Below are 27,835 nucleotides of genomic sequence, written 5' to 3'. Positions count from 1 at the left end.
TCTTAAAATATTTAAAAAGCCTTGGCAAAGTTTGAGGATATTTTTGAGAACTAAAGCAAATATATTTCCAGAAATAATTATTACAGTCCATTCGCTTTTTATACCTTTTTAGTTTAGTTGCTACATTGAGAATTAAGGAAAATATTCTAACTTCTTTGCTCTTCGAAAAATAATTTTTTGTAGTTATACTAAAGTAAATTTATTACTTTTTAAACAAGGAAAACAAAATAGAACGGGCTTTCCTTAGTGAATGACAAGCTCCATTTCTACAAGCTAGGCTTTTTTGTGTTTTTGTGTGTGTCGTTTTTTGGTTTTTGTTTTGTTTTGTTTTGTTCTTTTGCAGCCCAGGAATAAGTTTTATAACATTGGCAGTTGGGCTACAAGTTTAGAATTCATACATTTAGAAAATTCCAAAGCGTTTCAATTTCCAAAAGTAAAGTTGGAATACTTTCTACACTGGCTTCACATTTACCAAATGTACACATAAGGGATAAATTTAGCCTGCCAGTTTTGCTAGTGCCTATATATCAGCAGATTTGCCAGACACTAAAAAAGAGGACAATTGATTCAAAAACCATTACCTCTCACTTCTGGTTCCACTTTGCTTCAAGATGGCAGAACATAGAACTACACGGCATTAGGTTGGGAGTTGCAGTTATCTTCAGCACACTTAAATTTCTTCTTTTAGATTTTAGAACCAAACTTCCAAATGTGCCCATCCATGGAATAGCTGTGGGCTACCCCTGTAGGGAAAAAAAAAACATTTTAAGAATTTGTTGATGTTTACATTCATACATACTATTGATTTGCCAATTTTAAGAATTTGTTGATGTTTACATTCAAACATACTATTGATTTGCCTAATTTCCGGCTTAGCAAATTAAATAAAAATGTTTAAGTTCTACTCTATCCAATAAATCATCTTATTTTTCTTTCTTTTTTCTTAAAATTTTATATTTTTCTCAATCAGTAACTTTGTTATTAATCAATAAGAAAGTAGGGCACTGAAATTAAGAGTGTTTTTGACCCTAAGCCTTGCTAAGTCTGTGATTTTGAGCAACTTACTTAACCTTTCTATGCCTCAATATCCTTATCTGCACAACAGATATAATAATAGTATATACTCAACTTCTCAAGCAGTGCAATGTTGGGCGAAGGGTAGTGTTGCACAATACATATCAACTCATTATTTTTTTCAAAAGATTTCCTTCAAAGTGGTTCTAAGTAACTATAGACAGCAACCCTGAGAGTTTTCTTTTTTGTTTGTTTTAAAATAGGTTTATTTCTTTTTTAAATTTTATTTCAATAGCTTTTGAAGAGTGTTTTTTTATTACTTAAATGAATAGCATAGTGGTGAAGTCTCAGGTTTTAGTGCACCCGTCACCCAAGTAGTGTATGTTGTAACCAATATGTCATTTTTTATTTCTTACCTCTTCTCACGCTCCCACTTCTGAATCTCCAAAGTCCATTATACCACCACTCTGCCTGCTTTTGCATACCCATAGTTGAGCTCCGGGCCCAGCACGGTGGCTTACGTCTGTAATCCCAGGATTTTGGAAGGCTGAGGCAGATGGATCACCTGAGGTCAGGAGTTTGAACCTGACCAATATGGTGAAACTCCATCTCTACTAAAAATACAGAAATTAGCCAGGCGTGGTGGCATGCAACTGTAGTCCCAGGTACTCTGGAGGCTGAGACGGGAGAATGGCTTGAACCCCGAGGCTGAGACAGGAGAATTGCTTGAACCCAGGAGGCAGAAGTTGCAGTGAGCCGAGATCGCGCCACTGCACTCCAGCCTGGACGACAGAGCAAGACTCCAACTCAAAAATAAAATAAATAAAAATTTTTAAAAAACATAGTTGAGCTCCTGCTTGCAAGTGAGGACATACAGTATTTGGTTTTCCATTTCTGAGTTACTTCATTTAGAATAAAGGCCTCCAGCTTCATTCAAGTTGCTGCAAAAGACATTATTTTATTCTTTTTATGGTTGAGTAGTATTCCATGGTGTGTATATACCACATTTTCTTTATCCATTCATTAGTCGAAGGGCACTTAGATTGGTCCCATAACTTTGCAATTGCGAATTGTGCTGTAATCAGCATACATTTTCAGGTGTCTTTTTTACATAACGACTTTTTTCCTTTGGGGTAGATACCCAGTAGTGGGATTCCTGGATTGAATAGTAGTTCTACTTTTAGTTCTTTAAGAAATCTCCATGCTGTTTTCCATAAAGGTTGTCCTAATTTACATTCCTACCCACAGTGAACGCTTCCCTTTTCACCACATCCATGCCAGTATCTGTTGTTTTTTGACTTCTTAATAATAGCCATTCTGGTGAGGGTAAAATGGCATCTCATTGTGGTTTTAATTTCCATTTGCCTGATGACTAGTGATGCTGAGCATTTTTTCATGTTTGTTGGCCATCTGTACATCTTCTTTTGAGAAATGTCCATTTATGTCATCTGCCCACGTTTTGATGGGGTTGCTTTTTTCTTGCTGATTTGTTTGAGTTCCTTATAGATTCTGGATATTAGTCCTTTGTTGGGATGGATAGTTTGCAAATATTTTCTCCCATTCTGTGGGTTGTTTACTCTGGTAATTTTTTTTTTTTTTTTTTTTTTTTTGCTATACAGAGCTTTTTAGTTTAATAAGGCCCCATTTATTTAGGTATTTTTGTTTGTTACATTTGCTTTTGCGGTGTTAGTCATAAATTCTTTGCATAGGCCAGTGTCCAGAAGAGTTTTTCCTAGGTTATCCTCTAGAATTTTTATTATTTCAGATATTCAATTTAAGTCTTTAATCCATCTTGAGTTTATTTTTTATAAGGTATGAGATAGGGACCCAGTTTCATTCTTCTATATGTCGTATTCAGTTTTTCCAGCACCATTTATTAAATAAGGTATCTTTTCCCCAGTTTATAGTTTTGTATGTTTTGTCAAAGATCCATTGGTTGCAGATATTTAGCTTTATTTCTGTGTTCTCTATTCTGTTCCATTGTTCTGTGTGTTTACTTTTACACAGTACCATGCTGTTTTGGTAACTATAGCATTATAGTAAAATTTGAAATCAGTTCAGATGATGCATTCAGATTTGTTCTTTTTGTTTAGGATTGCTTTGGCTATTTGTGCTCTTTTTAATTTTTTTGGTTCCATATGAATTTTGGGATTTTTTTTTTCTAATTCTGGGAAGAATAATGTCGATATTTTGGTAGGCATTGCCTTGAATCTGTAGATTGCTTTGGGCAATGTGGTCATTCTTAAAATATTGAGTCTTCTAATTCATGAGCATGGGATGTGTTTCCATTTGTTTGTGTCATGTATGATTTCTTTCAGCAGTGTTTTGTAGTTCTCCTTATAGAGATCTTTCATCTCCCTGGTTAAAAATATTCCTAGATTTTGCTTTGCAGCTATTGTAAAAAGGACTGAGTTCATGGTTTGATTTTCAGTTTGGTTATTGTTGGTGTGTAGTAGTGCTACTGATTTGTGTACATTAATTTTGTAACCTGAGACTTCACTGAATTTGCTTATGAAATCTAGAAGTCTTTTGGAGGAGTCTTTAGGGTTTTCTAGGTATACAATTTTATCATCAGTGAACAGTGATAATTTGACTTCCTCTTTTCCAATTTGGTTGCCCTTTTTTTTTCTTTCTCTTGTCTAATTACCCAAGCTAAGACTTCTAGTATTATGTTGAATAGAACTGGTGAAAGCGGGCATCCTTATCTCGTTCCAGTTCTCAGGAACTGGAACTTTTAATTTTTAACCTTTTAACTTTTAATTTTTGCTTTTAACTTTTAACTTATGCTTTTAACTTTTCTCCACTCAGCATAATGTTGGCTGATGGTTTGTTATATATGGCCTTTATTCACCTCCTAGCATTTTGAGGTATGTTCCTTCAATGCCTAGTTTGTTAGTGGGGGTTACCTAAAGGGATGCTGAATTTCATCAAATGCTTTTTCTGGGCCGGGCGCGGTGGCTCAAGCCTGTAATCCCAGCACTTTGGGAGGCCGAGGCGGGCGGATCACGAGGTCAGGAGATCGAGACCATCCTGGCGAACACGGTGAAACCCCGTCTCTACTAAAAATACAAAAAATTAGCCGGGCGTGTTGGCGGGCGCCTGTAGTCCCAGCTACTCAGGAGGCTGAGGCAGGAGAATGGCGTGAACCCAGGAGGCAGAGCTTGCAGTGAGCTGAGATTGCGCCACTGCACTCCAGCCTGGGGGACAGAGCAAGACTCCGTCTCAAAAAAAAAAAAAAAAAAAAAAAAAAATGCTTTTTCTGCATCTATTGAACTGATTGTATGCCTTTTGTTTTTAATTCTGTTTATGTGATGTATAGTAATCAACATCTGTATCACAGAGGTTTTCATAACTTGTGTCAATATTATCATTCATTTCAAAGAATTTTTAAATTTCCATCTTGATTTCATTATTACCCCAAAATCATTTAGGAGAAGATTGTTTAATTTCCATGTACTTGTATTGTTTTCAGGGTTCTTTTTGGAGTTAATTTCCAGTTTTATTCCACTGTGTTCTGAGAGAGTACTTGATATAATTTTGATTTTCTTAAATTTATTGAGATATGTTTTGTGAACTATTATATGGTCTGCCTTAGAAAACCTTCCATTTATTAATAAGAATGTGTGTTCTGGGATGCACTTTGGGAGGCCGAGGCGGGCGGATCACGAGGTCAGGAGATCGAGACCACGGTGAAACCCCGTCTCTACTAAAAAATACAAAAAAAATTAGCCGGGCGCGGTGGCGGGCGCCTGTAGTCCCAGCTACTCGGAGGCTGAGGCAGGAGAATGGCGTGAACCCGGGAGGCGGAGCTTGCAGTGAGCCGAGATTGCGCCACTGCACTCCAGCCCGGGCGACAGAGCGAGACTCTGTCTCAAAAAAAAAAAAAAAAAAAAAAAAAAAAAAAAAAAAAAAAAAAAAAAAAAAAAAACAAAACAAAAAAAAGAATGTGTGTTCTGCAGTTATTGGGTAGAATGTTCTATAAATATCAGGTCCATTTGTTATAGGGTATAGTTTAAGTCCATTGTTGCTTTGTTGACTTTCTGTCTCAGTGATCTGTTCAGTGCTGTCAGTGGGGTATTGAAGTCCCCCACTATTATTATGTTGCTGTCTGTCTTACTTCTTAGGTCTAATAGTAATTGTTTTATAAATTTGGGAGCTCCAGAGTTAGGGGCATATATATTTAGGATTGTAATATCTTCTTGTTGGATTGATTCTTTCATCATTATATAATGACCTTCTTTCTTTTTTGTTTTTAATATTGTTGCTTAAAAGTCTGTTTAATCTGATATAAAAATAGTTACTTCTGCTCACTTCTGGTTTCTATTTGCATGGAATATCTTTTCCCACTCCTTTACCTTGAATTTGTATGAATCCTTATGTGTTAGGTGAGTCTCTTGAAGACAGAAGATATTTGGTTTGTGATTTTTTTTTTTTTTTTTTTTGTCCATTCTGCCAATCTGTATCTTAAGTGGAGCATTTAGGCCATTTACATTCAATGTTCATGTCGAGATGTGAGACACTTTCTCAGTCGTCATGTTGATTGTTACCTACTTTATTTTCTTCATTGTATTATTGTTTTATAGGCCTGTGAGTTTTATGCTTTCAAGAGGTTCTATTCTGGTGCATATCAACCTTTTGTTTCAAGATTTAGAGCTCCTAGCATTCTTGTAGGGCTTGTCTAGTAGTAACAAATTGCCTCAGCATTTGCTTGTCTGAAAATGACTTTATTTCTCCTTTATTTATGGAACTTAGTTTTGCAGGATACAAAATTCTTGCCTGACAATTATTCCCTTTAAAGAGTCTAAAGAGGCCAGGTGTGGGGCTTATGCCTGTAATTCCAGCACTTTGGGAGGCAAAGGAGGGCAGATCACAAGGTCAGGAAATCGAGACCATCCTGGCTAACACAGGGAAACCCCGTCTCTACAAAAAAAAAAAATACAAAAAATTAGCCAGGCATGGTGGCGGGCACCTGTAGTCCCAGGTATTAGGGAGGCTGAGGCAGGAGAATGGCATGAACCTGGGAGGCAGAGCTTGCAGTGAGCCGAGATTGCACCACTGCACTCTAGCCTGCGCAACAGAGTGAGACTCCATCAAAAAAAAAAAAAAGGCTAAAGATAGGATCCCAATCCCTTTGGGCTTCTAAGGTGATATGGTTTGGCTCTGTGTCCTCACCCAAATCTCATGTCAAATTGTAATTCACAGATGTGACAGGAGAGGCCTGGTGGGAGGTGATTGAATCATGGGGGCTGACTTCCTCCTTGCTGTTCCCATGATAGTGAATGAGTTCTCATGAGATCTATGGTTTAAAAGTGTGTGGCACCAACAAAAAAAGAGAATTTTAGACCAACATCCCTGATGAACATCAATGCAAAAATCCTCAATAAAATACTGGCAAACCAAATCCAGCAGCACATCAAAAAGCTTATCCACCATGATCAAGTGGGCTTCATCCCTGGGATGCAAGGCTGGTTCAACATACCCAAATCAATAAGCATAATCCAGCATATAAACAGAACCAAAGACAAAAACCACATGATTATCTCAATAGATGCAAAAAAAAAAGGCCTTTGACAAAATTCAACAGCCCTTCATGCTAAAAACTGTCAATAAATTAGGTATTGATGGGACGTATCTCAAAATAATAAGAGCTATTTATGACAAACCCACAGCCAATATCATACTGAATGGGCCAAAACTGGAAGCATTCCCTTTGGAAACTGGCACAAGACAAGGATGCCCTTTCTCACCACTCCTATTCAGCATAGTGTTGGAAGTTCTGGCCAGGGCAATTGGTCAACAGAAAGAAATAAAGGGTATTCAATTTGGAAAAGAGGAAGTCAAATTGTCCCTGTTTGCAGATGACATGATTGTATACTTAGAAAACCCCATCATCTCAGCCCAAAATCTCCTTTAGCTGATAGGCAACTTCAGCAAAATCTCAGGATACAAAATCAATGTGCAGAAATCATAAGCATTCTTATACACTAATAACAGACAAAGAGAGAGCCAAATCATGGGTGAACTCCCATTCACAATTGCTTCAAAGAGAATAAAATACCTAGGAATCCAACTTACAAGGGATGTGAAGGACCTCTTCAAGGAGAACTACAAACCACTGCTCAACGAACTAAAAGAGAACACAAACAAATGGAAGAACATTCCATGCTCATGGATGGGAAGAATCAATACCATGAAAATGGCCATATTGCCCAAGGTAATTTATAGATTCAATGCCATCCTTATCCAGCTACCAAAGACTTTCTTCACAGAATTGGAAAAAACTACTTTAAAGTTTATATGGAATCAAAAAAGAGCCCGCATTGCCAAGTCAATCCTAAGCCAAAAGAACAAAGCAGCAGGCATCAAGCTACCTGATTTCAAACTATACTGCAAGGCTATAGTAATCAAAACAGCATGATACTGGTACCACAACAGAGAAATAGACCAATGGAACAGAACAGAGCCCTCAGAAATAATACCACACATCTACAACCATCTGATCATTGACAAACCTGACAAAAACAAGAAATGGGGAAAGGATTCCCTATTCAATAAATGGTACTGGGAAAACTGGCTAGCCATATGCTAAAACTGGATCTCTTCCTTACACTTTATACAAAAATTAATTCAAGATGGATTAAAGACTTAAATGTTAGACCTAAAACCATAAAAACCCTAGAAGAAAACCTAGGCAATACCATTCAGGACATAGGCATGGGCAAGGACTTCATGTCTAAAACACCAAAAGCAATGGCAACAAAGGCCAAAATTGACAAATGGGATCTAATTAAACTAAAGAGCTTCTGCACAGCAAAAGAAACTACCATCGGAGTGTACAGGCAACCTACAGAATGGGAGAAAATTTTTGCAACCTACTCATCTGACAAAGGGCTAATATCCACAATCTACCATGAACTCAAACAAATTTACAAGAAAAAAACAACCCCATCAAAAAGTGGGTGAAGGATATGAACAGACACTTCTCAAAAGAAGATATTTATGCAGCCAACAGTCACATGAAAAAATATCATCACTGGCCATCAGAGAAATGCAAATCAAAACTACAATGAGATACCATCTCACAACAGTTAGAATGGCGATCATTAAAAATTCAGGAAACAACAGGTGCTGGAGAGGATGTGGAGAAACAGGAACACTTTTACACTGTTGGTGGGACTGTAAACTAGTTCAACCACTGTGGAAGACAGTGTGGCGATTCCTTAAGGATCTAGAACTAGAAATACCATTTGATCCAGCCATCCCATTACTGGGTATATACCCAAAGGATTATAAATCATGCTGCTATAAAGACACATGCACACGTATGTTTACTGCAGCACTATTCACAATAGCAAATACTTGGAACCAACCCAAATGTCCATCAATGATAGACTGGATTAAGAAAATGTGGCACATATACACCATGGAATACTATGCAGCCATAAAAAATGAGGAGTTCATGTCATTTGTAGGGACATGGATGCAGCTGAAAACCATCATTCTCAGCAAACTATCACAAGGACAAAAAACCAAACACTGCATGTTCTCACTCATAGGTGGGAATTGAACAGTGAGAACACTTGGACACAGGAAGGGGAACATCACACACTGGGGCCTGTCATGAGGTGCAGGGAGCGGGCAGGGATAGCATTAGGAGATATACCTAATGTAAATGACGAGTTAGTGGGTGCAGCACACCAACATGGCACGTATATACATATGTAACAAACCTGCACGTTGTGCACATGTACCCTAGAACTTAAAGTATAATATTAAAAAAAAGTGTGTGGCACTTCCCCCATTGCTCTTTCTCTCCTGACACCACGTGAAAAAGATGCTTGCTTCCCCTTCACCTTCCACCACGACTGTAACTTTCCTGAGGCCTCGCAGTCATGCTTCCTATAAGCCTGTGGAACTGTGAATCAATTAAACCTCTTTCCTTCATAAATCACCCAGTCTCAGGTAGTTCTTTATAGCAGTGTGAGCATGGACTAATACAGAAAATTGGTACTGGGGGTGGGGCACTGTTATAAAGAAACCTAAAATTGTGGAAATGACTTTGGAAATGAGCAGAAATTGCAACAGTCTGGAGAGCTCAGAAGAAGACAGGAAGATGTGGGAAAGTTTGGAACTTCCTAGAGGCTTGTTGAATGTTTTTAACCAAAATGCTGATAGTGATATGGACAATGAAGTTCAGGCTGAGATACTCAGATGGAGATGAGAAATTTATTGGGAACTGGAGTAAAGGTCACTCTTTAGCAAGAAGAAAGGCGGCATTTTGCCCCTGCCCTAGAGATCTGTGGAACTTTGAAATTGAGAAAAATGATTTAGGGTATCTGGCAGAAGAAATTTCTAAGCAGCAAAACATTCAAGATGTGACCTGGCTGTTTATAAAAGTCTATACTCATGTGTGAACAAAGAGATTAGCTAAAACTGAAAGTTACATTTAAAAGGGAAGAAGAGCATGAAAGTTTGAAAACTTTGCAGTCATGAAATCTTAGCACTTTAAAATGATCTCCTTTGACTCCATATCTCACATTCAGGCCACAAGAGGTGGACATCCAAGGCCTTGGGCAGCTCTGCCTCTGTGGGTCTGCAGGGTATAGCCCCTGTGGCTGCTTTCACAGGCTGGCATTGAGTGTCTGTGGCTTTTCTAGGTACATGGCGCAAGCTGTCAGTGTATCTACCATTCTGGGGTCTGGAGGACAGTGGCTAATTTGATACCTTGGAGATGTTATAGAACCCTGTTTTTTCATACTTGCCAGAATTATTTTTCTGTTTCCTTCTCATTTGGATAGACTATTTCTTTTCATTATTGTTGACTTCTTTTTATTTGACTGTTTTATTTCTTTTTTCCCCTGAAGGATGTGACTTTAACGTTTATAGTTTATTGCAGCCTTATTCAGCTCTTGTTGTTTTCAGGGGTGAAGACTCTGCAAGAATTTCTTGTTATGGTCTTTGGATGATGGCTTTCTCAGATGCTGGCTGTAGTAATGATGTGTTTGGTATGTGATTAAGTTCACTGTCTCTTATGAGGTTGGAATAGCAAAGACCTCTTGAAGCTAATCTCATTCCCCCATGGTGTGCACATTTTTGTTTACTTTTCCCCAGTAGAAGAGGTGTCCCTGTGTAGAAACCATTTATGGCTGAAGCAGGTGGGTAAATGCAACACCCAATTGTCGGCAGAGGTCCCAGTCTTGACAGAGGTGGCTGGGAAAGCTCTCAGTGAAATGCACTGAGATCTTACCGGGGGAAGGATGGCCTCTCCCTTGCCAGGCCAGCAGGAAAGCAATCCACCTGCCAGTCACACTCCTGACTCAGTGCTACAGCTATTCAAATGAGACAGGCATCTCTTTTCATCTGCAGGAATGAAATTCCAAGTAGAGTTGAATACTTGATATTCCAAGTAGAGACGAATTGTGACTCTACCCCTCATGCAAGCCTGAACCCAGAGGGCACTCCTCTTGTGGGGATCCAGTCACCCTGAAGTGTTCCAGAAAGGCTGCCTATAGGTGCACTCATACTGAACTCCTATGGTAGAAGCCCTAGCTGTGTCTGCAGTGATTGACAAAAGGGAAAAGAATTCCTCTTCTCCAGGGCCCTTTGTGAGCACAAGGGCTGCCTGACAGTTGGGGCAGAGCTGCAGACTTGCCCCACTGAGCCCAGCACTGTATCTGTGCCTCTGCTGAAAGACACTTTCCACCAGCAGAACGTTCTGGGACCCAAGGCCTGCCATCCAGATTTGTTTATCTCCCAAGGTGTTCTCTTAATGTGGTACATTCGCTCTCCACCTAGGAGTAGGATTTTCTGAGAACCAGACCACTGTGAATGCTGCTGCTCCTCTGAGTCTAGCCACCTAGTGGGGCTACCACACTCCAGGCTGGTGCTGGGAAATGTCTGCAAGGGATCCAGTGATGTGATCTGTCCTCTAGTCTCCCAGCAGTGGATACCAGCACCAGCTCTGGTGGAGATGGCAGGGGAGTGACATAGACCCTATAAAGTTCCTTGGTTATAAATAACCTTAGTGTGTTGGCTTTCTCAAATGCTGGCTGAAGAAGTAATGAACTGGTCACATAGGCAGACTCACGACCTCCTGGTTAGCCATGATCTGCAGGCAATGGTGATAGCTGAGGTAACACACACATTTTCTCCTTCCTGAGCACTGTGTTATTCTATCTGCAGATGCTGTAATGGACTGTGTCAGTTGCCCTCCAGCCAGGAGGTGGTACTTGCAAAAGAGCTCCAGCTGTGTTAGTAGCAGTGGGATTTGTGCTTGCTTTGTTACCTAGGGGAGGTATTCTGTATTCTCAGACAATGAGTGGGGCCATAAAGCTCCCAAAAGTTTCTGTCCATTGTGTTAAGTTACCAGAGTGGGTAGAGGGGCAAAGCCAGGTAGGGGCTGCGTCAGACAGGGCCACACTCTGGCTCTCCACATGCAGGGCAAGCAGTAGTTTTTGTGAAACTGGAGGGCAGTTCTCTTGCCACTAGGGTAATGTTCCAGAGAGAAGCACAGCTGTCTCTGCTGCACAGAAGAGTTTGTGCAGGAAGTGGGGAGTAACAGGTGGCAATAAGTCCCACCCAGCTCCCATTCACTTGGCAAGGCAGGTCTCACACTTGCAGTGCTCTCCACTAGCAGCAGCTAGCTAAGTCCTAAGCAGTCTATGCTCAGAACTTCCCAGAAGACAGCTACCATGACTTTCAGGCCTCACCCCTTCCAGTCCACCCACAAAGCCAGAACATCCAGCTCCTGCACCTGTGGCAGCAGCACATTTCCCACCCACCCTTAAGTTCTGCCCAAGGGTATTTTTCTGCACTTGAGATGATATCCTGAATTTCAGTTGGGAGCCTCTCTCAACCTGTGACTGCCACCTGCATTAACCGACAGACTTCTGTGAGGTCCCCTGTGAAGTAGGACCAAAAATGGCTTCCCTCCAGCCACACTGGAGACTGGGAATGCCCAGAAGTCTTCCTGCTGCTGCTCCTGCTTTTATATTCCCTACCACTCCCTAAATCAGCTCCAGTGCCGGGTAGGATTAAGGCCTTTCCCCATCGGCTTCATAGCCAGGTTCCCCAGTGGGAGGGTATATCCCGGAGGCAGTTTATCTGCCCTCGCATTCTGGGGACTTACAGTTTTCCACCTGGCTTACAGTGAAGACTACAGCCTGCCACTTCTTTCAAAGGGCCTGTGGTTTCTTTCAGTTTTCCTGTTAAGTTCCTGTGTTGCTTCTTGGAAAAAGTTCACAGTGTGAATCGCTACACACTATTTTGTCTTTCCAAAAGGGAGAGGCATACTAACAATGTCTCCAGTCTACCATCTAAAAAAACAAACAAACAAACAAACAAAAACCAAAAAAACAGTTTTCTTGACCTTCTTGAACAGAATATTTGTTTTTGAAAAATGTAGAATATTATTATTAAAATTGCTTTCTCATTGTCTCCCTTTGCCTTTCGATTATATTGCATATTTGCTGTTTGTATAGAGATGACTTATATTTAAGTTAGGCTTATGGAGGGAAAGATTATATAGATTGTATCTCTTGCCAACGGCTTAGTTGGAGCCTTTTATCATCCCATGTCTGTATTACTGACATAACATGGCCTCTCTGCTCATACCCAGCTTGCACAATTCTAAGGGCAATCCCCCTGAGGCTCACAATCATCTCTCGTCCCTCTTGCTCATGTGTCTCATTGCCTACAGAATGAAAGTCTTCACTGGGGCTTTCCAATCCTCCCACAATCTGGTACCCCCTCCACGAGCATGTGGACTCCTTTTATTGTCCAAGTTCTGCTTGCCTCCTGTATGACTTATTCTTCTCTTTCTGACTGGTCAAACTTTACCTACCCATTCTACAAGGTTTACCTATATCCTAATGAAGACCTTCATCAATTATTCCACCCTACATTTATATTTATCCCTAAACCAAGCCACAAATATCAATAGGAAAGAAAGTAAGCCTAGGAAATAGGCATCACTTCACTGGTATCATTCAAACAGCCAGGCTTTCATGTACAAATGAAAACATACAGGTTTTACTTTTACTTTTCTTTTTTTTTATTATTATACTTTAAGTTCTGAGGCACATGTGCACAACGTCCAGTTTTGTTACAATGTATACACGTGCCATAGTGGTTTGCTGCACCCATCAACCCATGACCTATATTAGGTATTTCTCCTAATGCTATCCTTCCCCTATCCCCCCACCATGGAATACTATGAGCCATAAAAAATGATGAGTTCATGTCCTTTGCAGGGACGTGGATGAAGCTGGAAACCATCATTCTCAGCAAACTATCACAAGAACAGAAAATCAAACACTGCATGTTCTCAATCATAAGTGGGAGTTGAACAAGAAGAACACATGGACACAGGGACGGGAACATCACACACATACACATTTTTCAAAAAGAATTTTGTCAGAATTTGTTAGAAGAGAAGGTAAAAGAGTGCACTACATCAAGAAAGTGCTTCACTCATGAAATAACATGGTGTTAACAGAAGGAGCATACACTTTGGAGTCAGAAGAGCTGGTTTTGACCTTTTTCTGTGACCTTGACTTAGTTTCATAAATGACCTGAGCCTCACTTTTTCCATATTTAAAAGAGGTGATGCCTATTAGCCTTGGGAGACGAAGAATAAGTGATAGACTGTAAGTACTTAGCACAGTGTCTGGCACACTGTGGATGCTCAAAATCTGTTAGATCCTTTCTGTCTCCCCTTTTCCTTCTAGTTAAAGCACAATAAAGAGCAAAGACACATTAAAGAACATTTGGGAAAAGACAGGAGAGAAGAAGAGTGCCTTATAATATCTTGTGTTTGAGCTCCCCTTACATGAAGAACAATCATGTTCTATTCCTGATTAAACACATGAGAGTATCTCAAAGGTGGACAATTGCCATGAAAAAAACTTTGGTCACACATTGGTTTGATTCCTAGCAAAAATTTACCTACCTGGTAGATAGTTTCGTTTAAATAGAATTAAAGAAGGCAGTGAAAAGACTGGTCAATGATGAACCTAATTCCAATCAAGAATATACAAATGTTTGGTGAAGCTGGAATGACCAGCAAACTTGGAAGAAAATGATCCTGTGTTATCTATTAGTTAAGAACAGCTACAGATGAAAATACCAGCAATCATCAGCTACATTATATGTCACATATATGCTAGATACTTGAAAAAGAAAAATTCCAAACCGAAAATCGGTACAATCTCATCACCATAGAAGAGCAGATCTCAATAGGGAATATAAAGGAAAAATATCTAAAGATAACAATGTGCCCATGTAATGAGGAACCACAGTCTTTAAGCTCAAACTTCAGCAAGGCATAATAGGAGATTCTAGCCCAGAATAAGTTGATGAATCAACATATATGATGCGCAACGATAGAGGGGATTATTGAAGTTATTTACTTGAAACAGTAAGAAAAAAAATGAGGAAAATGAACCGCTGCTGGGAGCAGATGCTCTAAGATTAATTCTGCTCCACATACAGCATTTTCTATCTCAGCTGATGATGGCAACTCCATCACTCCAGTAGCAGGCTTACCCTTGACTACTGTTTATCTCTCATGATACTCATCCAACTTATTAGAAAGTTCTATTAGCTCTATCGTCAAAAGAATTCAGAATCCAACCATATCTTGCTGCTTCTACTGTTAACCCTCTGTCCGCACTACCAACATCATATGCCCTTCTTCTTCCTCCTATAGCTTATTTCCTATTCCCATTCTGCTCTTTCTTTTTAAAAAACGCTTTAAAATCATTTTCCATATGCCAGCTACTGAGCTCAGCACTTAATATTTACTGCCCTGTTTAATCCTAGCAATAACTCCCAGGCAGCATTATTATTGTAACCATTTTATACACAAGAAAAATTAGGCTGATAGAAATAAATAACTAGGTTGTAATCACAGAGACATGAAGTAACAGAGTCAAGGTTTGATTTAAGAGCATCTGAACTGTTAAATGCCTTCTATTTTCCTCCTCTTCTATATGCTCACAGCAGTTTGTATGGGTCCTCTCTCTCACTACAATTACTACACCGAATGGTCATTTTCTATAGTATTTGACTCTCTTTCACACTAGACAGTTAAAATCTAGAGAAAGAACTAATATTAGTAACATATGTCATTATTGAGCACTTTCCATGGATTGTGCATTTATTCATTCATCATACTTAATGAGTATCTGCTATGTACTAGGCACTATTCTAGGTACTGGGGAACCAGTGGTGACCAAAATAAGAGAAAAATCTTGCCCCTTAGCAGTTTACATTTTGGTAGAGAAAGAGACAAATAAATGTACAAATATACCTATAATACATCTAGTAAAGATAAGGACACAGACTCAGGCAGGTTGATGGATGTAGTGGTAGCAGTGTATGGAAATTCTCTTCTGAGTCCTTCTGTCTTTTCACTGAAGTAAGAATCAAAGTCACCAGATGAGCATGAATATGAGGACGAAGTGTGGAAGGTTTGAGGATAGAAAACATAAGAAACAGTCAGATAAGAACGTGTAAGTTATAGTTAACTAGAGATTACAATAAAATCAGTCATTCTCATGTGTTTTCCTCCAGCCACATTCAGCTGCTTTGGTTCAAGTGAAGATTTAACCAGACAGCAGGCACACGATGTTAAATTCTTGATAGATATTATCTCATTCAAATTTTACAACTCTGTATGTTGTTCTTATCCTGTATTTTCCAGATACGGAAACTGAACTTAGGGAATTTCTCACTTTCCAAAGGTCATGCAGATAGGAAGTGTTGGAACTAGGATTTGAATCCAGATTTTTCACCTTCAAACCTTGAGTTGTTAAATTTGACAAATGACCATATCAGATGTAGCCTTTATTCTCATCTCTATATGTGCTTAGTAAGTTCTGTTTCAATGAACTAGCTTCAGAAATAAAGTACATGAATCCAGGAGACAAATACTTGGCTAAGAGGCGATTCTTACATGCTCTGGTAGGCCGAAAAGTTACTATGAGTCATCAGAGTTGGAACTGCCAAAAAACACTAATTAGATATGGGCAGCATTAGTAAAAATGTAGGAATGAGCCCACCCTGCAGGCATAGACCAGACCATACCTGTAGTATTATGTCTGATTCAAGATGCCAGTGCTGTCAGGGGGCATCAGCAAATTTAAACATGTCATCTGAAGAAAAGCAGAGAGGGTAGTAGAGTGCATGGTACCCAGAAAGCATGAAGAAATACTGGGGAGGAAAGAGACCACTTAGCCTTACAAAGAAATACTTAATGCAGTAGTTGTCTTTATGCACATCTTCAAGACTGCCTGTGTTAGGCTGTTCTTGTGTTGCTATAAAGAAATACCTGAGACTGGGTAATTTATTTAAAAAAGAGGTTTAACTGTCTCAAGATTCTGTAGGCTTTACAGGAAGCATGATGCTGGCATCTGCTTGGCTCAAGGGAGGCCTCAGGAAGTTTACAATCATGGCAGAAGGTGAAGAGGGAACAGATACAGCACAGGCACAAGCAGGAGCAAGAGAAAGAGAGAGGTGCCACAGATATTTTTTTAATTATTATTATACTTTAAGTTCTGGGGTACATGTGCAGAATGTGTCGTTTTGTTCCATAGGTATACACGTGGCATGGTGGTTTGCTGCACCCATCAAACTGTCACCTACATTAGGTATTTCTCCCAATGTTATCACTCCCCTAGCTCCCCCGCCTGACAGGCCCCGGTGTGTGATGTTCCTTTCCCTATGTCCATGTGTTCTTATTGTTCAACTCTCACTTATGAGTGACAACATGCAGTGTTTGGTTTTCTGTTCTTGTGACAGTTTGCTGAGGATGATGGTTTCCAGCTTTATCCATGTCCCTGCAATGGACATGAACTCATCCTTTTTTATGGCTGCATAGTATTCTATAGTGTATATGTGCCACATTTTATTTATCCAGTCTATTATTGATGGACATTTGGGTTGGTTCCAAGTCTTTGCTATTGTGAATAGTGCCACAATAAACATACGTGTGCATGTGTCTTTATAGTGGAATGATTTATAATCCTTTGGGTATATATATAGTAATGGGATTGCTGGGTCAAATGGTATTTCTGGTTCTAGATCCTTGAGGAATTGCCACACTGTCTTCCACAATGGTTGAACTAATTTACACTCCCACCAACAGTGTAAAAGCATTCTTATTTCTCCACATCCTCTCCAGGATCTGTTGTTTCCTGACTTTTTAATGATCGCCATTCTAATTGGCGTGAGATAGTATTTCATTGCGGTTTTGATTTGCATTTTGCTAATGACCAGTGATGATGAGCATTTTTTCATGTGTCTGTTGGCTGCATAAATGTCTTCTTTTGAGAAGTGTCTGTTCACATCCTTTGCTCACTTTTTGATGGGGTTGTTTGTTTTTTTCTTGTAAATTTGTTGAAGTTCGTTGTAGATTCTGGATATTAGCCCTTTGTCAGATGGATAGGTTGCAAAAATTTTCTCCCACTCTGTAGGTTGCCTGTTCACTCTGATGATAGTTTCTTTGGCTGGGTGTAACAGACTTTTAAATGGCCAGATTTCTTGAGAACTCACTCACTATTGTGAGGACAGCACCAAGTGGATGGTGCTAAACCATTTATGAGAAATTCACCCCCATGATCCAATCACCTCCCAGCAGAACCCACCTCCAATACTGAGAATTACAATTCAACATGAGATTTGGGTAGGGGCAAATATCCAAACTATATCTCTATTCTGCAATTCTGGAGCACACAGAATTAGGGTTTAAAAGGTCTACTGTGCCTCAGCAGAAGAAAGAAGCTGTGACAATTGCAGCTGTTTGAAACACACTGTTCCACGGGGAGGTGTGTGGCATGTCATTGAAAGGGACGAAGAAAAAAATTAGAAGAATGGATAACTAGAATAATCAATGGAGAGAAGGGCTTAAAGGAGATGATGGAGCTGAAAGCCAAGTTTCGAGAACTATGAGAAGATTGCAGAAGCCTCAGTAGCAGATGCGATCAACTGGAAGAAAGGGTATCACTGATGGAAGATGAAATGAATGAAATGAAGCGAGAAGGGAAGTCTAGAGAAAAAAGAATAAAAAGAAATGAACAAAGCCTCCAAGAAATTTGGGACTACGTGAGACGACCAAACCTACATCTGATTGGTGTACCTGAAAATGACGGGGAGAATGGAACCAAGTTGGAAAACACTCTGCAAGATATTATCCAGGAGAACTTCCCCAATCTAGCAAGACAGCCAACATTCAGATTCAGGAAATACAGAGAACGCCACAAAGATACTCCTTGAGAAGAGCAACTCCAAGACACATAATTGTCAGATTCACCAAAGTTGAAATGAAGGAAAAAATGTTAAGGGCAGCCAGAGAGAAAGGTCGGGTTACCCACAAAGGGAAGCCCATCAGACTAACAGCTGATCTCTCGGCAGAAACTCTACAAGCCAGAAGAGAGTGGGGGCCGATATTCAACATTCTTAAAGAAAAGAATTTTCAACCCAGAATTTCCTATCCAGCCAAACTAAGCTTCATAAGTGAAGGAGAAATAAAATACTTTACAGACAAGCAAACGCTGAGTGATTTTGTCACCACCAGGCCTGCCCTAAAAGAGCTCCTGAAGGAAGCACTAAACATGGAAAGGAACAACCGGTACCAGCCACTGCAAAAACATGCCAAATTGTAAAGACCATCGAGGCTAGGAAGAAACTGCATCAACTAATGAGCAAAATAACCAACTAACATCATAATGACAGGATCAGATTCACACATAACAATATTAACGTTAAATGTAAATGGGCTAAATGCTCCAATTAAAAGACACAGACTGGCAAACTGGATAAGGAGTCAGGACCCATCAGTGTGCTGTATTCAGGAAACCCATCTCACGTGCAGAGACACACATAGACTCAAAATAAAGGGATGGAGGAAGATCTATCAAGCAAATGGAAAACAAAACAAGGCAGGGGTTGCAATCCTAGTCTCTGATAAAATAGACTTTAAACCAACAAAGATCAAAAGAGACAAAGAAGGCCATTACATAATGGTAAAGGGATCAATTCAACAAGAAGAGCTAACTATCCTAAATATAATATGCACCCAACGCAGGAGCACCCAGATTCATAAAGCAAGTCCTGAGTGACCTACAAAGGGACTTAAACTCCCACACAATAATAATGGGAGATTTTAACACCCCACTGTCAACATTAGACAGATCATCGAGACAGAAAGTTAAAAAGGATATCCAGGAATTGAACTCAGCTCTAAACAAAGTGGACCTAATAGACATCTACAGAACTCTCCACCCCAAATCAACAGAATATACATTTTTTTCAGCACCACACCACACCTATTCCAAAATTGACCACATAGTTGGAAGTAAAGCTCTCCTCAGCAAATGTAAAAGAACAGAAATTATAACAAACTGTCTCTCAGACCACAGTGCAATCAAACTAGAACTCAGGATTAAAAAACTCACTCAAAACCGCTCAACTACATGGAAACTGAACAACCTGCTCCTGAATGACTATTGGGTACATAATGAAATGAAGGCAGAAATAAAGATGTTCTTTGAAACCAATGAGAACCAAGACACAACATACCAGAATCTCTGGGACACATTCAAAGCAGTGTGTAGAGGGAAATTTATAGCACTAAATGCCCACAAGAGAAAGCAGGAAAGATCCAAAATTGACACCCTAACATCACAATTAAAAGAACTAGAAAAGCAAGAGCAAACACATTCAAAAGCTAGCAGAAGGCTAGAAATAACTAAAATCAGAGCAGAACTGAAGGAAATAGAGACACAAAAAACCCTTCAAAAAATTAATGAATCCAGGAGCTGGTTTTTTGAAAAGATCAACAAAATTGATGGACCACTAGCAAGACTAATAAAGAAGAAAAGAGAGAAGAATCAAATAGATGCAATAAAAAATGAAAAAGGGGATATCACCACCAATCCCACAGAAATACAATCTACCATCAGAGAATACTACAAACACCTCTATGCAAATAAACTACAAAATCTAGAAGAAATGGATAAATTCCTCGACAAATACACTCTCCCAAGACTAAACCAGGAAGAAGTTGAATCTCTGAATAGACCAATAACAGGTTCTGAAATTGTGGCAATAATCAATAGCTTACCAACCAAAAAGAGTCCAGGACCTGATGGATTCACAGCTGAATTCTACCAGAGGTACAAGAAGGAACTGGTACCATTCCTTCTGAAACTATTCCAATCGATAGAAAAAGAGGGAATCCTCCCTAACACATTTTATGAAGCCAGCATCGTCCTGATACCAAAGCCAGGCAGAGACACAACCAAAAAAGAGAATTTCAGACCAATATCCTTGATGAACATTGATGCAAAAATCCTCAATAAAATACTGGCAAACCGAATCCAGCAGCACATCAAAAAGCTTATACACCATGATCAAGTGGGCTTCATCCCTGGCATGCAAGGCTGGTTCAACATACGCAAATCAATAAATGTAATCCAGCATATAAACAGAAACAAAAACAAAAACCACATGATTATCTCAATAGATGCAGAAAAGGCCTTTGACAAAATTCAACAACCCTTCATGCTAAAAACTCTCAATAAATTAGGTATTGATGGGACGTATCTCAAAATAATAAGAGCTATATACGACAAACCCACAGCCAATATCATACTGAATGGGCAAAAACTGGAAGCATTCCCTCTGAAAACTGGCACAAGACAGGGATGCCCTCTCTCACCGCTCCTGTTCAACATAGTGCTGGAAGTTCTGGCCAGAGCAATCAGGCAGGAGAAGGAAATAAAGGGTATTCAATTAGGAAAAGAGGAAGCCAAACTGTCCCTGTTTGCAGATGACATGATTGTATATCTAGAAAATCCCATTGTCTCAGCCCCAAATCTCCTTAAGCTGATTAGCAACTTCAGCAAAGTCTCAGGATACAAAATCAATGTACAAAAATCACAAGCATTCTTGTACACCAATCACAGACAAACAGAGAGCCAAATCATGAGTGAACTCCCATTCACAATTGCTTCAAAGAGAATAAAATACCTAGGAATCCAACTTACAAGGGATGTGAAGGAACTCTTCAAGGAGAACTACAAACCACTGCTCAATGAAATAAAAGAGGATACAAACAAATGGAAGAACATTCCATGCTCATGGGTTGGAAGAATCAATATCGTGAAAATGGCCATACTGCCCAAAGTAATTTATAGATTCAATGCCATCCCCATCAAGCTACCAATGACTTTCTTCACAGAATTGGAAAAAACTACTTTCAAGTTCATATGGAACCAAAAAAGAGCCCGCATCGCCAAGTCAATCCTAAGCCAAAAGAACAAAGCTGGAGGCATCACGCTACCTCACTTCAAACTGTACTACAAGGCTACAGTAACCAAAACAGCATGGTACTGGTACCACAACAGACATATAGATCAATGGAACACAAGAGAGCCCTCAGAAATGATGCCGCATATCTACAACTATCTGATCTTTGACAAACCTGACAAAAACAAGAAATGGGGAAAGGATTCCCTATTTAATAAATGGTGCTGGGAAAACTGGCTAGCCATATGTAGAAAGCTGAAACTGGATCCCTTCCTTACACCTTATACAAAAATTAATTCAAGATGGATTAAAGACTTAAATGTTAGACCTAAAACCATTAAAATCCTACAAGAAAACCTAGGCAATACCATTCAGGCCATAGGCGTGGGCAAGGACTTCATGTCTAAAACACCAAAAGCAATGGCAACAAAAGCCAAAATTGACAAATGGGATCTCATTAAACTAAAGAGCTTCTGCACAGCAAAAGAAACTACCATCAGAGTGAACAGGCAACCTACGGAATGGGAGAAAATTTTTGCAACCTACTCATCTGACAAAGGGCTAATATCCAGAATCTACAATGAACTCAAACAAATTTACAAGAAAAAAACAAACAACCCCATCAAAAAGTGGGCAAAGGACATGAACAGACACTTCTCAAAAGAAGACATTTATGCAGCCAAAAAACACATGAAGAATTGCTCATCATCACTGGCCATCAGAGAAATGCAAATCAAAACCACAGTGAGATACCATCTCACACCAGTTAGAATGGCCATCATTAAAAAATCAGGAAACAACAGGTGCTGGAGAGGATGTGGAGAAATAGGAACACTTTTACACTGTTGGTGGAACTGTAAACTAGTTCAACCACTCTGGAACTCAGTGTGGCGATTCCTCAGGGATCTAGAACTAGAAATACCATTTGACCCAGCCATCCCATTACTGGGTATATACCCAAAGGTCTATAAATCATGCTGCTATAAAGACACATGCACACGTATGTTTATTGGGGCACTATTCACAATAGCAAAGACTTGGAACCAACCCAAATGTCCAACAACGATAGACTGGATTAAGAAAATGTGGCACATATACACCATGGAATACTATGCAGCCATAAAAAATGATGAGTTCGTGTCCTTTGTAGGGACATGGATGAAACTGGAAAACATCATTCTCAGTAAACTATGGCAAGGACAAGAACCCAAACACCGCATGTTCTCACTCATAGGTGGGAATTGAACAATGAGAACTCATGGACACAGGAAGGGGAACATCACATTCCGGGGACTGTTGGGGGGTGGGGGTAGGGGGGAGGGACAGCATTAGGAGATATACCTAATGCTAAATGACGAGTTAATGGGTGCAGGAAATCAACATGGCACATGGATACATATGTAACAAACCTGCACATTGTGCACATGTACCCTAAAACCTAAAGTATAATAAATAAAATAAAATAAAATAAAATAAAATAAAATAAAATAAAAAGAAAGGGACGAAGAGGGCCTTCTGTCATCTTTTTATGGATGTCATAGAGGAGAGTCACAAGGACAGAGAGTAAAACAATTATCTATCTTCCCTGCCAATTCTAAGGAAGTCTGGGATAATAATCTTTCTTTCTGACATTCTTTGGTGCGTGTTTTCCTTCACCATACAACTCTTTTCCCATTGTCTTCAGTCAAATTGCGTGGGAATCCCAAATCTGACACATATTGTCTGATGCTGGACAAATTATCTAAGCTCCTTGTGCCTGTCCCCTCAACAATAAAATGAGAACAATGATAGAGTATCTCTTATGGGATTGTTGTGAGATTTATATAAATTAATCCATATAAAGTCCTTAGAAGGGTGCTTGAAATCGTAAGTGCTCAATAAACATTAGGGTTCATTGTTTTTTTAATTATTTTTCATTCACTGCCATTTATGGTTTCTTTATTATTTTATGTGTAATTCTTGTTTTCTTCAGCTAGATGGTGATTCTGGTCATAGGCATGAGTCTACAGAGTATGTCAGTATTAGTGTTTCTTCATTATTTTGTGTTATTTTTGCTTTCTCCAGCTAGGTAGTCATTCTGGTCATAGGACTGAGCATACAGAATATGTCAGGTTACTAACAGTCCAACATGAAAATGTGTGTCTCTCCTTTCAAGCAGGTTAGACTTGATTAGAAGCCCCACTTGTACATTCTCAGCAATACTTTCAGAGTTTTGTGGGGTTACCACCTAAAGATTTGATGGATTTCTTCATCTTTTAAAATATAAAAGTGCACTCAGACACAATCTCATTTTTCAGGGGTTGCTTCGAGTCTCTAGTCATCATTAGGAAATAAGCAAAGATGTGTTTTGGATATAGACCATAACAGTTTTCTGAAAACCTTCGGTGTTGGACTACACAAGTTGGGGAGGAAGGAAAGGAGCAATATCTGTGAAAAAATAAAGATAAGTGACATGATCCTCATAGGTCATGAGGAACTTACAATCTAGCAGAAGAGACGGAGTCTTGCCTGAGCCAGCCCTTGCCTACTTTTCCACCTCATCTGGTACACGCCCTCTTGCCCCAGTTCTAGACTTGGTGACTGAGTTTTTCAAGCAAGATGATTCCCATCTTCCCACTGTCCCTCCTACCTGACACTCTTCCCCCTGCCCTTTGCATGACTGTCTTCTCTCATCCTTCAGGATTTGGCATAAATAGCTTCTCTTTAGCTTGGTGTTTCTTAATCACCATGTCTAAATAAATTCCCTATCCCAATCCCAAGATTCATTTATTATTGTTATACACCCCATTTGTTACCCTTGTAGCACTTGCCAAAATTTTTATTTTTACGTATTAATATTTATGTGTTTGCTTCCTTGCTTTTGCACCCTTTTTCCCCAAGAGAAGTGATCGTATCTATCTTTATTCACAAATGTGATCTCTTTTCCACAGCAAAGATTTCAACAAATGTGTTGTATGAGTGAAAGATTTCAACATAACATAATGAGGACTGGGACTGAGGTGCTGGAGGGCCAGAGAAGTCAGGCATCCAGAGCACCCTTAGCAGTTGCAGGAGATTTCCAGAAGGGCATTGCAGAGGCTGCCAGTGCCCTGCCATAGCCCCTTAGCACTTGCACATACATGCCAGCAGCTTCTTGTTGCAAGACTGCTTATCTCCCCTCCTTGCCTGAGACAGCATGCTTGGCCAGCACACAAGAAAGGACAAAAAGACCCAGGAGTGGATGCCCAGAGGAGCAGCTCTCAACAAAAGAGGGGTAGGCATGGGTAGCCTGAGCACCTCAGTGTCCTTTCCCCGAGTAGGAAACCTCTAAGGTCTACCCTATAGTGTCCCTGTGAAGTCTCGTGGTGCTGGGCCTCTGTTGCCAAAGCAGTAACCTCTTCATTACAACACGTTCCAGAGGTTTTCTTTCCTGTCTTAATTCCCCATCTTCTATGAGTGTTTCCGGATAGACTGCCTCAATACATTTCTTGCATTTAAATCTTAATCACAGGGTCAGCTTCAGGAAAATCTCAGCATAAGAGAAGTGATCAGAATCTTGAAAGACATGTAGAATTCACTGGACAAGAAGTTAAGAGAAAAAAATCTGAAGAGGGCAGGATCCCCATAGTGCACGAGAAGAAAATCAAAGCTCTGTTTTCCACTCAGCTGCCTTTCCTCTAGGACAGATCAGACTTTGTTTTTGTCAGGCCCCTAGAAGGTATTTACAGGAAAAGACAGTAAGAGATTGGCTGATCCCCTGCATATTCGATAAGCTATTTCAGAGCCAACAGCTCAGTTCAGTGCAGGTGGACAGAAGGTCCTAAACTCTTGAAGTAACACATTGCAACCCAGCATGCTGTGCTCATGAATCTTTAACTAAAGAGCTTCTTTGTGTCTTTTCCTTTTCTGAAATACAGCTCAGGATCCAGGAATGTGATGCTTAACCCTGAAAAGGAAACCTTGTACAAATGGTTCCTTGAAAACCAGCATGTAGCCTGTTCATAAATTTTATGATGTGTGAAGCACATGTTCAAGGAAGTATTTATTAGTAAGACCACAAGTTAAATTAGGAAGGGTGGTTCATACCTTAAATATTCCATCATTTTCCATACTGTTTATGTACCCAGACCCAAGTGTGAAACTTAAATTTGTTTTTAATGTATTCTCTTGATAAATGATTTACTCTAGTCAAATGTATTTTCTTTTGGTTCCCTGGATAGTTATGTCTTACAGCTGGGGGAAGATAAGAAAATGCTTTTAAATTACTCTTTCAACACACACAAATTTAAAATTTCTGTGCAGATATCATAGAATAATTTTCCTGCTGGATTTAATAAAATGCAGTATGATTTCAGGTATATTAGTACAGGCATACCTTGTTTTATTGCACTTCACTTTACTGAGCTTCACAGATACTGCATTTTTTACAAGTTGAAGGCTTGTAGCAACACTCAAGCAAGTCTATCAGCACTATTTTTCCAACAGCATGTACTCACTTTTTGCCTCCATGTCACATTTTAGCAATTATCTTAGTATCTAAAACTGTTTAACTATTTTCATATCTGTTATAGTGATCTGTGATCAGTGATCTTTGAGCTTACTACTGTAATTTTTCTGGGGTACCATAACCAGCACTCATATATGACAGGTAATTTAATACATGTATGTGTTCTGACCACTTTACTGTCCAGCCAATCCCCCATCTCTCTCTCTCTCTCTCTCTCTCTCTCTTTCTCTCTCTCTCTTTGGGCCTCCCTGTTCCCTGAGACATAACAATATTTAAGTTAGGCAAATTAATAACCCCACAATGACCTCTAAGTGTTTTAGTGACTAAACATTTTAATGTAACTAAATTGCTACAATCTCACTTTAAATCAAAAGCTAGAAATTATTACATTTAGTGAGAAAGGAATGAAAGCTGAGGGAGGCCAAATGTTAGGCCTCTTGCGCCAGACTTTCAGTCAAGTTGTGAAGAATGCAAAGGAAAAGTTACAGAAGGAAATTGAAAGTGCTACTCCAGTAAACACACAAATGATAAGAAAGCAAAACAGCCTTACTGCTGATGTGGAGAAAGTTTGAGGGGTCTGAATAGAAGATCAAACCAGCCACATTTCCTTAAGCCAAAGCCTAATTCAGAGCAAGGCCCTAACTCAATTTAATTCTGTGAAGGCTGAGAGAGGTAAAGAAGCTATAGAAGAAAAGTCTGGCGGTAGCAGAGGTTGGTTCATGAGGTTTAAGGAAAGAAGTTTTCTCTATAACATAAAAGTGCAAGGTGAAGTAGCAAGTGTGATGGAGAAGCTGCAGCAAGTGATCTGGAAGATCTAGCTAAGATCATTGATGAAAGTGGGTACACTAAGTAGCAGATTTTCCATGTTGATAAAATGCCTAATGTTGGAGAAGATGCCATCTAGGATTTTCATAGCTAAAAAAGAGAGGTCAATGCCTAGCTTCAACACTCCAAAAAACAGACTGACTCTTTTGTTAGGGACCAATACAGCTATTGACTTTAAGTTGAAACCAATGATCATTTACTATTCTGAAAATTCTAGGACCATTAAGAATTATACTGAATCTGTTCTGCCTGTGCTCTATCAATGGTAAAACAAAACCTGGATGACCATACGTCTATTTACAGCATGGCTTACTGAATATTTGTTCAATATCTGTTGAGACTCACTGCTCAGAAAGAGAAGATGCTTTTCAAAATATTACTTTTCACTGACAATATAACTAGTCACTCAAAAGCTCTTATTAAGATGCACAAGGAGATTAATGCTGTTTTTATGCCTGCTAACACAACATTCATTCTGCGGCCCAGGGAGCAAGGAGTCATTTTGACTTTCCAGTCTTATCATTTAAGAAACACACATTTTATAAGGTTATGGCTGCCACAGATAGTGTTTCCTCTGATGGCTGTGGGCAAAGTAAATTGGAAACCTTTTGGAAAGGATTCACCATTCTAGATGCTATTATGAACATCTTTGATTCACAGGAAGAGGTAAAAATATCAACATTAACAGCAGTTTGGAAGAAGTTGATTTCAGCCCTCATGGATGGCTTTGAGGGGTTCAAGACTTCAGCAGAGGAAGTAACTGCAGATGTGGTGGAAATAGCAAGAGAACTAGGATTAGAAGTAGAGCCTGAAGATGTAACTAAATTGCTACAATCTCATAATAAAAGCTGAATGAATGAGGAGTTGATTCTTATGACTGGGCAAAGAAAGTGGTTTCTTGAGATGGAATCTACTCCTGGTGAAGATGATGTGGACATTGTTGAAATGAAAACAAAGGATTTAGAATACTACATAAATGCTGTTTATAAAGTAGTGACAGAGTCTAAGAAGATTTACCCAAATTTTGAAAGAAGTTCTACTGTGGAAAAATGCTACCAAACAGCATCACATACTTTGTGAAAGAAAGAATTAATCAATGGAGCAGACTTCACTGTTGTCTTATGTTAAGAAACTGCCACAGCCACCCCAGCCCTCACCAACTTCCACTCTGATCAGTCAGCAACCATCCACACTGACGCA

The 27,835-nt window shown here is 39.5% G+C and overlaps 1 protein-coding gene and 1 long non-coding RNA gene across 8 annotated transcripts in view; one reads left to right on the top strand and one right to left on the bottom strand.

Moving 5' to 3' along the window:
• The window catches only part of LOC129484309 (uncharacterized), a 180,538-nt gene that overhangs the window by 8,858 nt on the left and 143,845 nt on the right, over positions 1-27,835 (bottom strand). The window contains exon 5 of the long non-coding RNA XR_008658407.2: positions 582-743. This is a non-coding gene — a long non-coding RNA (uncharacterized lncRNA). The remainder of the gene's footprint in view (positions 1-581; positions 744-27,835) is intronic.
• Positions 1-27,835, top strand: part of BBOX1 (gamma-butyrobetaine hydroxylase 1) — a 483,622-nt gene that overhangs the window by 414,137 nt on the left and 41,650 nt on the right. The gene's annotated exons all lie outside the window — the stretch shown is intronic.

Source organism: Symphalangus syndactylus, chromosome 6, assembly GCF_028878055.3.
Source record: "Symphalangus syndactylus isolate Jambi chromosome 6, NHGRI_mSymSyn1-v2.1_pri, whole genome shotgun sequence".
In the NCBI taxonomy this organism is placed as follows: domain Eukaryota; kingdom Metazoa; phylum Chordata; class Mammalia; order Primates; family Hylobatidae; genus Symphalangus; species Symphalangus syndactylus.
Note: the sequence above shows the minus strand (reverse complement) of the source record. Positions and strands in the feature narration are given on the sequence as shown.